This window comes from Apus apus, chromosome 3 (genome assembly GCF_020740795.1).
Source record: "Apus apus isolate bApuApu2 chromosome 3, bApuApu2.pri.cur, whole genome shotgun sequence".
Lineage (NCBI taxonomy): Eukaryota > Metazoa > Chordata > Aves > Apodiformes > Apodidae > Apus > Apus apus.
Window position 1 is genome coordinate 67,209,123 of NC_067284.1, and position 11,253 is coordinate 67,220,375.

Consider the following 11,253-nt stretch of genomic DNA (forward strand, 5'->3'; position numbering starts at 1 on the left):
ATGTGTTCAAAATATTTTCTCTTTAATGTAACACTAGTAATTAAACTAGTATTAAATGCATCGTATACATAAAATATTGTATGCTTCCATCAGTTAAATAACTTTTTTTTTCATTCTAGCTCTTGACAGAGTTTTCTATGTACATGAAAGATGCTGCAGGACAGCGCAGACTAAAGTATGCCAGGATGTGTGTGACATTCACATCTGCAGGAGCAGCAAATGTATTCAATCACTGGCATTCCGGTTCAGTTCAGCTGAGGATCTGGTCCCTTCTGTGTTTATTATTAGAGGGAATGGACGAGAATGTATTAATTTTCTGCTGAACTTCTTGATGGCCTTGTTCTTATTCCTTTCTTTCCATTTCTCATACCCCATCCAAAATTTGTGCTGCAGAAATTCAATGGCCCTGTTGCTTTTTTGCTTTTTATCACTTGAATCTCAATTGCAAAGCCAACTAGATTTCATCATTCTTATATGCTCTTCCACTTGCTATCTGTAATCACAGTCATTGTGAAACTCAAAGCTAAGTCAAGAATTGTTGCCTTTTTATGGCTCCCTCTTTTATATATGTTGTGTTGGAGAGCGGTCGTTACCGCTTTTTTGTCATTATTTCTGGGCTTCACTCCATTAGCTGGTGAACAGGCCTTCTCTCATTGCTTTCCTTCAGTAAATACTGTAACATTCAGCTTCTTTTCAGGCTTGTGCTTTTAAAGAAAATCTTTGTACAATTAAAGATATGAAATTGCTAAATACAAGGCTGCATTCATTGTTGTCCCTTTTTAAAGGTTTAATCACACTTAATGGCTCTCTTGAAAACTTGAATTTTCCATGTTGATGGTTTTACTCCACTGGAAGAGTTTGCTAATATACTTTTCAAGTGTTTTCTCCTTAAATGAGCTATTCAAGAAGTTTTGTGTGGAATAAGATTGAGGAAGGATATATCCAGAAACAATTATGAAAATGGTCCAGGGCTATCTGTTTATCCATTGGCGGAGATTCATGAGCTCAGCAGCAGCCAGGAATAGAAGAGAAAATATAGTCCTGTGCAGCTTTGGAGGACACATCTTGAAATGTCTTGTGTTCCTCCCTTTGTACCAGTCTCAGAGCAATTGTTGCTCCATGTTGAACCCAAACAAAATGCAACCACTGATTGCCACACGATGAGCATTGACTGTGATGAGAACTGGCCTGAGTACACAGCCTAAAGAAGTGGTTACTTTGGTCCTGAATGTCTTGCTTCAGCCACATTCTCTAAGAGTTCCTCTCTGAAGAGCTGGTAGCTGCAGCAGTGCCCGCTTGGGGCTGGAGACCTTAGGAGAGCTTATGAAGCTTATGAGAGGTTATTAAGAAGGGAAGCACACATCTTTACTCAATCCTTGGTAATCACCTTTCTGCCTGTGACTGACCAACCAAAAGTATAGAGCCACCCCTGTGTGACACAGGCTGATCCCCCCGTGCACTCTTCGACTTTGAAGTTTTGCAGGGGCTGTTTATTATGCCTAGGAAAGAAGCCACGAGTCCTGTGAAAGATCTGGAAGCTTCCAACCACAGCATCCCATTTACTCAGTAGCACAAATTCCTTTGATTTGCCCAGTGTTTCTGTCTTGACAGTCAAAGCCATTCAGGGTATTGGACTTTGCTTCCTGAGATATCACATCTCCTTCCACCAACATGACCTCCCATGACATTTGATGGGAACAATCTGTACTGTGAACCAACAGGGGAAGTTTGTGAGCTTATGCAATGAGATTCTCACAGTGCCTGAAGCTAGACTCCATTATTTGCTTTTATCCTTTTTGATAGTCATTGATCTCAACATATTCAGCAGTAAATGTGCATCTCTTTTATGGCAAACTTTTTTTTCCCAAAAAAAGTTTTAGACAAACTGGAGATTCACAGTTCCATCCACTTAGGTACAAAACCTTAAACAGGAACAAGACTAAACCTTGCAGGACAACTTATGAACTACAGAAGTGGGGAGGCAGAGAACAAAATAATCTATGCTATTTTATTTATATGTCTAAATACTTGGCAGTCACTCAACTACTTTGGTAATGGGGACCATATAAGTAGGTAGGTGGAGGTTTAGTGAGATGAAGATTATAAATTAAATGTAGTAAGAGTAATATTTCATCTGTCTGTCTCAGGGCTGATACCATAACATAAATCCTGAGATACTTTAGATTAGATAGATGTGATATGCCAATCTCCACTTGAATATTTTGGGTCTGCTCCCAATAAAGTTAATGGAAGTAGGATCAGCTCTTTATTGCTCCCACGCTATCAGTAAGTCTTCACTTGCCATCAAGCAATTCCTGCTTTGTATTACATTGATACAAAAGCCTCATTCTGCTCATCTTAAAGTCAGTGGGTTTCATTTCATCATTGGGAGCCCTGTTAGGGTATTAGTGCTTTAAACTAAAGCTCCCAGGCTCGGTTCACATGGCTCAGAGCCACTCGACATCATTGCAAGCGCTCTGTCCTTGTTGCAGTGTGTGCAAGCACGTTTAGTTCTCAAGTGCTTTTCAGCTGGGGAGACCACGAGACACAGACAACTTTACAGCATCTTCCTACTCTCCTGTGCTGCAGTCCCAGGCTTGCCTGGAGCCCTTCATGGCCCTGCTTGCACAATGATTGTCAACAGCATCTTTGGGGCAGCTCTGCGTTGGGCTGAACTGAAAACATCAGGGCATCCAGCATGGAGCAGCTGCACCCACTGGGGCAGCAGGAGACTCACCAAGGACACCCCATTACCACCACTGTATGCTACATGAGTACAGTCATTGTATATACAGCAATTCTAAATGAGGTTGTTTCACTTGTGCTCTTAGACCAGTTGACTTTGCTCAGGTTGGAAACGGGACGGCCTAGCAGAGGGCCCAAGGGGATACTGGCAGAGTTCCCAGGATGCTCCCCAGCCAGGACTGGGTCTTAAGGCAGGAGGGGGCTGTCTGATCACCTTCTGTTAAAGGATGCAGTTTATCCAATAGCCCTCTCTCTGTTGATCAAGTAGAACTTTCAGCCTAGGCATTTGGACTATCACCTAGCAAGAATTCAGAGACCTGCCAGTCATGAACCTGAATAGCAGATGTTGGACACCCTTATATCACTTCTGGATTTGTTAAATAAAACCAAATAGCTCAGGAGCATAGACTGGATCAGGTGATGTAGCTAAGTGGCTATTATGGGGCACAGTTACTGCATGTATTATGAACTGTTCCTGGGAGATTCTTATTCAGAGTAACAGCAAACAACAAATACAAACCAGCATTTTGACTGTAAACTGTGTGAATGGGAAAAAGGAAACCCCAGGCATTAAAGGTTTCATTATGTGCCACATTCTGCTACCTTTGCTCATCACCTGGTACCTGAAGCAGTCCCATCTGATCACCGGAGCTGCCCACACGAAGTCCCAGCACATCCCAAAGCACATGCCCCTCTTCCACACAAGCTGACACCTGCTGCAGGAGGACAGTGATTTTTAAGCCCTTTGCTGGAGCCAACTGCTGGATTTGCAATGGAGAAGTAAGATAGCACTCCCAGTGAGTGGCAAAACCCAGGTCTGTGACCTTTTCCCTCACAGATGGTTAACAGGCACAATACACTATCAGGTTTCTTACAACTGCACTAACGTTCACTTCCCGATTCATTTCGGCGTGGGCATCATCCAACTATGCTTTGTCTTGTGTTCAGGTTTTGGTTTTCTTGTAGGCACTGTACTGAAAAACACTCAGTCCTTTACTGCCTCAAACCCACTAGGAACGTCACACGAGGACGTCTTTAAAAGCCATGTGATGTTCGTTCAGTTTGTTTTCTTAAATACAGAGTGTCTCCAAAGTTACTGATTAATTTCTTGCAGTGCAAGGAGAACTATTGATTTCCCAGGTCTGCTTCTGACCCTTTAGGATATAAAAATGCAAATACATTGCCCAAATAGAATATTTATTTATTCCTTGTACCTGTTAACATGTGACTTCTACACAACCAGCAGCTTTTGCTGATTTGGTAAACTCTAGCATATCTGGTCTTTCACTGAAACAATATGCTAACATACTAATTTCTAAACTATTCCCCATATCAGACTCCTTTTCTGTTACACGCTCCATGGCTCCCCAGCACTGTCAGAGTGCACACAGAGTGGTGGACCTGCAACTTCGCTGGCAATGTTTATTTTCAAAAGACAAATATTGTGCCAGCGTTAACTTCAATTAGGAGACTTATTTGACAATCTGACTACTCCATCTGATGCCTCAAGGGCAAATTTCAGCACTTTATGAAAGATGTTGGCCAAAGACTGATCTATATGAATAAAATATAGGGGAGAGAAGTTTTAATGAACATTTGAAAATAAAACTATCAAGAATTAATTGCAAATATTTACATGCAAATAAATGGTTTGTTTTATATCTGAGAAAGCTAGTACCATTCAGAAAGAAAGCTGTTACTCCATCCTCTAACTCAATGCTGTAGGAGGTACAAGGTGTAGCCCCCACAGGAGGCCAATCCTGCAGCCCTACGGCACAGCATCCTGCCTGCCAGGCACCAGTCAGGGGGTGCTTCATCTCACTGCATCTCCATGGGTTCAGTCTGGGTTGGACCATTTATATTCACATTTAATCCTCTGATATATTTATTTTGTATTGCCTTTCAGTTTCTTAATGGTGCTTTACTTGCAAAACCATTCCAGTGTGTGTAAAAAGGCTCCTGCATTGTTCTGTGGAAAGCTGCTCCCATAGGAGAGAACTCATCTGCAGGAAAAAGCCTGCACAAGGCCTTGCACCATTCAGCAGCACAGGTGGAGCTACATTTGACCCTCTTACAGCTCTTGTTCAGATTAAGCTCCAGATTACTCCAGTGGGAGGTTTGCCTGAGTGGACCTTGTCCTACCTGCTCCTCACTCTTGTTGCAAGATCATTGGGGGTGGTGTCAGATCACAGGGAAATATTTTCAGAATTGCTTCTACAGTCCTTTTCAAGCACTAGCAACCTGACTCCTTGGGCACAGGTCTCCACACTCCTCTGGAAGTCAGGAGCTGGTATTTGACCCAACTGAGATGTCCTTGCTAGGGGAAAACCACAAATGTGGAAGCTTTTCCAGGTCAAATCTGCAGTCCTGCAGTTGGAAGGAAAGGCAATGTGTTCAGCACAGACTTGGAGGTTGCACAGAGGGACACCAGCACAGGACGTTGGTGGTGGCTGCCTGCACCATCTCATCTCATGTCATCTCATCCCATCTCGTCTCATACCCCTTTGAAAGGTGTGCCCAGGTCTTGCATTGAGGCTCCCTGACATCACTGGCACTGGGACCTCTCTTTTCCAAAAACTATAGGCACGAATGACACAGCAGGAGTCCTGGGTCATTTACCACCATGACAATTGCCCCCAACAGCATGTGGACAGAACAGAGAAAAAAGTGACTTTGTAGCACTGCTCTGGGTGAAATATCATTTTTTTCCCCCTCTCTCTCACAGTGTCTGATGTGCTTCTGCCAAAAAGGTTTCTATTTTGATGAGGCTACAAAAGCTTAAATACTTTTCTGAATCAGTTTGGTGGTAATTGCGAGCTGGGAATTATTCTCACGAGAGTTTGGACCTGTGTAAATTATTCAAAAGAGACCTAACCTTGCTAAGTAAGTCTTAATTATCATCTCTAGTACTTTATAGTAAGGATACAATCCCCTATAGCTCCTTTAAGGTCATGTAAATATCCTGGACCTGATCTTCAGATGCTGGGACCCTGCATATTGGTTCTCAGGCAGTTTGTATTTGCATTTGACTCCATTCATCAGCCCTTATTTCACAGCCAAGCACACGAGTCTTTTTTTCTATACACTTTAAATCAAAGGTCTCTCAAACTACAGCAGCTGGGAATGTTCCGTTGGAATTACTTGGCGGGGGTGGGGGGCAGGGGGAGGAGAGGAATATGCCTTTCATAAAAATGGGATTTTTTTAATGGGAAAATTTCAATTTTGCCAGAAATTTTTGATTTTCTATTAGGAAAGATCAAACCGATGGCTCCATGGCTGCTTGGCTGGAAGGTCCCTGTCGATTTTGTTGTCGTCTGCAGGCAGAGAGCAAAACTGACAATAGTCTTCCAGGCAGGCAGCTGGGGAGATGCAGCAGGTCTGGAAGAGGGAGGAGGGGAGGTTGAGTGCCCTGGCGCTCTGCCGGCCCTGCAGCCCAGCTGCCTCCCCAGCAGCCAGGCTAGGGGGAAGGCAAGGAGGAGGAGGAGGAGGAGGAGGAGGAGGTGGAGAGGCAGGCGCGGGGTGGCCAGCCTGCAGCAGCCTGCCGACAAGGCTCCTGATGCTCTCCCTTTTCGGCAGGCAGCTGGCAAGCCCCAAGAAAGTCCAATTTGCTTCCCCTTCTAGAGAGTATTTCCCTGGGAAAAAAAAATTAAGTTCAAAAGCAAAATTTTAAAAATCATCATTTCGGGGGACAAGGGAGAGGGATAATTTAAAAATAACAGGTTTTTTTAATGGGAAGGAATTTCTCTGGTGTTGTACTGGTAGGGAAAAAAAAATCTATTATTTTTTATACAATCCGTACGTTGTTAAAAAAGTACAGTGCAGGAAATAAATGTACTTGTGTGGAGAAGGCCAGCAAAAGAAAACATTCAGCTGGATTTGGAGAGGTACACAACGAGGGTAAATACCTCCTTTTGTGCCTCGAAGTGGCTGGCAAGAGCGGAGATCCCAAGTCAAGCAGCAGCACTGCCTTTACTGACAAAGTCATACCCCAAAGTCCCCACCAACTCCATGCCTTTGCCCATTTCTAAGCAATAACTGGAGAAACAAATTTTGATCAAATCTTGTAAAAGCAAAAAAAAAGTAAGTGTAGCTGGATTGGTTTCAGCTTCAGCTTCAGTCTGATGTGATTTGAAATGACCAATAAATCCTAAAATTCAAGAATTTTTATGGAGTTGGTCATAGACCTTTAAGTACGAGGTAATGAGTGTGTCTTGCTATAACATAGATCATAAACTGGAAGCTGAGCTCATTGCAGGCTGTTTTGCTGGCTGTGAAGGCTCTTCCATTGTGTGTTTGTGTGTATTTCTCAGCCTTTCCGAATGTATTCAAGTTATCCTCTGCTTAATCCACACCGATGAAGAGCAGTAGAAGTGATAAGTAAAATGACAGAAGCAAAGACATATTCACTTCCTGACTCTAAAAAGTATTTAGCCCCAGTAACGAGTTCTGGAGGGCATCCTTTGAGATTTCACACATAAACACACACAAAAGACCTCTTGTTGTTGCGGGACTCATTATTCTTATGATCCTAAGCAGATTTTTGTAAAACAGAAACACCCGAAGTCGTGAAGGCTTTGAATAATAGCATTCTGTAAATCAGAGAGATAAAATATTTTAACAAGGACCTTGAAAAAAACAAACACAACACAAACCCAAACAAACAAAACAAAACAAAAGTTAAATTCTATTCTTCTGCATTCCAAGAATCCATCCCTGATTATCCTATAGATACTGTGCAGTGCATAATACCAGTACTGATAAAACACAGAAAGGAAAAGGTATCAGCTTAGAGCAACATCAGCAGAGCATAAGAGCAAATACTACTTTAATTGTAGGCTCTCTGTTATTATTTTATAGTGTAGGCTTTTCAGATAATTTATTAATACTAACAAAGATGAGTGATTTGGAGGCTGCATATTTTTTTATTTCTTAGGAGTTATTTTATTTGATAATGACATTAAATATTAGAAACTATAACAGCTGGTGTGTTTATCCTTACTTGAGTGTATTAACCTCTTTAGCCCTTTTTTCCAGAAGAAGGATTCAGCATTACAGATTTGACTGTCAGCTGCAGTGCCTGGCGGCCCGTTGGATTGGCACCCTGACAGAATCAAAAGTCCAGTGCTGCAAGTAAACATGGATGACATTGCAGATAGATAGAACTGGCTGACTTGAGGCACCTGCAGCTGTTTGCACCAGAATAAAAGCAAAGGTTGCAGTCACTGGAGTGGAAAAACACTGAATTTACCTCTAGTTATTTTGCCTGGGAATTTTTCCCCTCCGTTTTTTCTTTTCTCTTTCTTTTTTTTTTTTTTTTTCTTTTTCTTTTTCCTGGTTGCATGTTTTGGAACCTTTCCACTAAAAGCACATAACCAAGTAAAAAAATTCACCAAGCACCAGAGGGCTTGATAACCTATTTCCCCCCTCTTTTTCTTCAATTCATTGAACAGTTTCTCCACTAGTTTCTGCCTGGTAACAACTAGTGCTCTGCTGGTGTGAATACTGGGTTACACAGAAGGATGCAACCACTGAATGGCCAGAAACAATTTTCAGCAGCTGATTTTACATATGTTGAACAGGCAGAAACAGTTCTTAGCAGATGATTTTTTTAATTTTTTTTTTTTAATTATGGTATTCACAAAGACTGCCACAATGACAGAACAACAGCAATTCAGACTATTTTGTTCTGTAAAAAAGCTCCTTAAAATCTCTTAGGAGCTCCTGCTTCCCAGGACAGGTCCCCAAAGCCCTTGGAAATGAGGAAGACAGCACAGGAAGGAACTTAGTAGCTGCTCTCACAGGTTTGCTGTGATTGATCAATGCAGGAAACTCCTAACCAGAATATTAATTTCTGTGGCACGGAGGATCTCATTGTGCTTTACAAACCACATTTAATTGCCATAATCCCCAGTAAAGGTATTATATCTAGTTCACCAGTAGATAAACTGACGCACAAAGAGCTTAGGGGACTTGCCCAAGGTCATGCTCTAAGTCCACAGTGAGCCAGTGACAAAGACATGACTCCAGTGGCCGGTGCTCCTGGTGGGGCAATGCTGCGCCTGCCGTGCCCAGCCCCACTGGTGCAGCCTCCCTCTCGGAGTGAAGATCAGCAGCTGGACAGGCAAGTGAGCCGCAGAGGGGAGGGTAGGTAGGTATGACAGAAATGAGGTGTTTGATGGCTGGGCTTTTCCCCTATGCCACCTGCATCCCTTTATAACATCAGACCATTTACATTTTTAAAGAAAGTGTATTCTTTTTCATCATGGGCCACTGGTGAGCCTGACGCTATCTTTTGTGCGGCACCCCCGCTAACAGAGGTGGCGGAGTATCAATCACAGCTTTCCCTGGGGTCATACCTTACTATGCTGGCTCTTGATCAGAAAGAAGCAGATGGTTATTTACAAACAAAATAATCAAGACCTCAAGAAGGTTGTTTGTTGTGGGTTTTTTTCTCTCCAAACCCTCCTACAGATGAGGCCAAAATAAGGGAAAGTTGCTCTTGTCCCCTTCTGCCAGCTTTCAAGGACACTGCCTGTCCTGCCGGCACCTTTAAATGCGTTATCAGTTAAATTTGCCAAAGAAATGTGTGGCACCTGACAGAGTAGAGTTGCCTTAGATTATTCAGTGGCTTTCATGAGAATCTAACACTTAAAACACAATGTGAATTACTGCTAGATTATTGTGCAGGAATATTGTTGTCTGCTGTACACTACATGTTTGCCTTCAGTTCTTTACAAGCAATGCGCAGACTGCCTTTGAATCTTTTTCAGTAGCCATGGTCACCCTCCTTCTTTATTTAGTGTTAAGTGTTATTCATCTAGCAGTAAAAAATGAACAAAAGAGAAGAAAGCAGGTGCTCTAAGTTTACTCTACAGCCAGCTGTCAGGAAGACACACTTTACTTATTTATTTATTTATTTGTGTTGCTGCACATAAAGGGGATTTATTGAAAGTGTTTGGAAAAAAATATGAAGCATACATTTAATCAGTCTTTTCCGTAATCAATAAGGTTACTGAAGCAGAAAAAACTATAATTAGTTGTCACAGAATTTGAATTCCCATTTGCTTCCTTTTATATGTATTCAGGCAGAAAATCGTCATGGAAAGTAAAAGTTGGGAAGCAAGGCCTGGCTACGACTCTTGCGTTGGGGTTGTTTGGAATTTACCAGGTAACATTTGACCAACTGCTTGCCGAGTGTGAGGGGCAGGCACAAGCCTCTAGTATGGGCAGAATAAGTTAAGTCACAGAAGGATGATTTCCTTGTATTTTATGTGGAGAAACCTCACTGGTGGAGTACAGCTGATCTTGCTTTCAGAAGTTGTTCAGCCAGAAGGGTGCGTCTCTCTTGACTGCAAATTTCTTCTCTCTCTCAGTATTCAGAGTTTTCAGCCAAGGTAAGAATCCCCAGCTGAAATGCAAAGACAAGCAGAGCCCAGAACCTAGACTAAAGATGTTCTTCCAACAGCATCTGGAGGACTTTTGATCATAAAGCCCAAGAACCTTCAGGTCCTTCCCTCTTGACCCAGCACATCATGAGAGTTTTTAAAAGCATTGCCTAAGCATATGAAAAAAGGAGCCGGAAGATGTTGAGCCACCCACCCCAAAGCCAGGACCTGTGCTTTGCAGTGGTAAGGCCCACAGCTTTGTCAGATTTCTGCTGGTTTCTACTTACACCTGAGCATTGGGAGATTCATGCCAATGGTTGTGTGCCCCATAGGTTCCTGTGCTGCAGATGGAGATGGGAACCTGCTAGCAGCCATATGAATAGTGAAGTATCTGATCCTGAGACCTACATCTCAAAAATTCCTTGAAGGACATCCATATTTAGCAACAAAATTCTGTCCTCATTTACATCAATGGAGGTCACTGAGAACCCATGGATTTAAGGCACACACTAGTGGAAATTGTTTTCGTCTCTCAAATCACTTCTTTAAGGAATCACCCAACATGATATCACTTGCTCAGTTTTCTCTCAGTTTATCTTGCCTACTTATTTTTCATGTGCTCTTTCTTGCTTACATGCCCGAATGTTCCTGTTGATTTCCAGAATTATCATTTTTCCCTCAGTGTCCATCCTTCAAAATTTTTTTCCAAATATTCCTCTAAAGACTATGAGTTTTTATTTTAACATGCTTTTGTACTTCATGGGCTTGTAGCTCATGTGTTCCCTAATCTGACATTCTGCTAGCTCTTTGTGTCCCTGATTCTCCAGTACTACTGAGAAACAGTGGAACAACTACTATTTGTAAGAATATATTATATTTATATTATAAAGGAGGATGTTCTGACTTCAAGCTTACAGTTCATCTTGGGAAAGACAGGCAGAAATCTGGTCCAAATAAAAGAATAAGAAACTAAGGTATCTGAATAACAATTTCTACCAGCAAACATGGTGGGGTTTAAAATACCTGCTGCTAATAATTTTCAGGTGAGAACAAAAAGATATTTCACTTGCTTCTTTGCATATCTTTAAAGAGAAACTTGAAAAATTCCACTGTAGATATTTTT

The 11,253-nt window shown here is 42.0% G+C and overlaps 1 long non-coding RNA gene across 1 annotated transcript; it reads left to right on the plus strand.

The window, feature by feature from the left end:
• The first annotated feature begins 8,805 nt into the window (after positions 1-8,805).
• LOC127382491 (uncharacterized) lies at positions 8,806-10,917 on the plus strand. Its single transcript, XR_007888969.1, has 4 exons — positions 8,806-8,870; positions 9,835-9,913; positions 10,119-10,373; positions 10,463-10,917. It is a non-coding gene; the product is annotated as an uncharacterized LOC127382491 (long non-coding RNA).
• Positions 10,918-11,253: the final 336 nt, after the last annotated feature.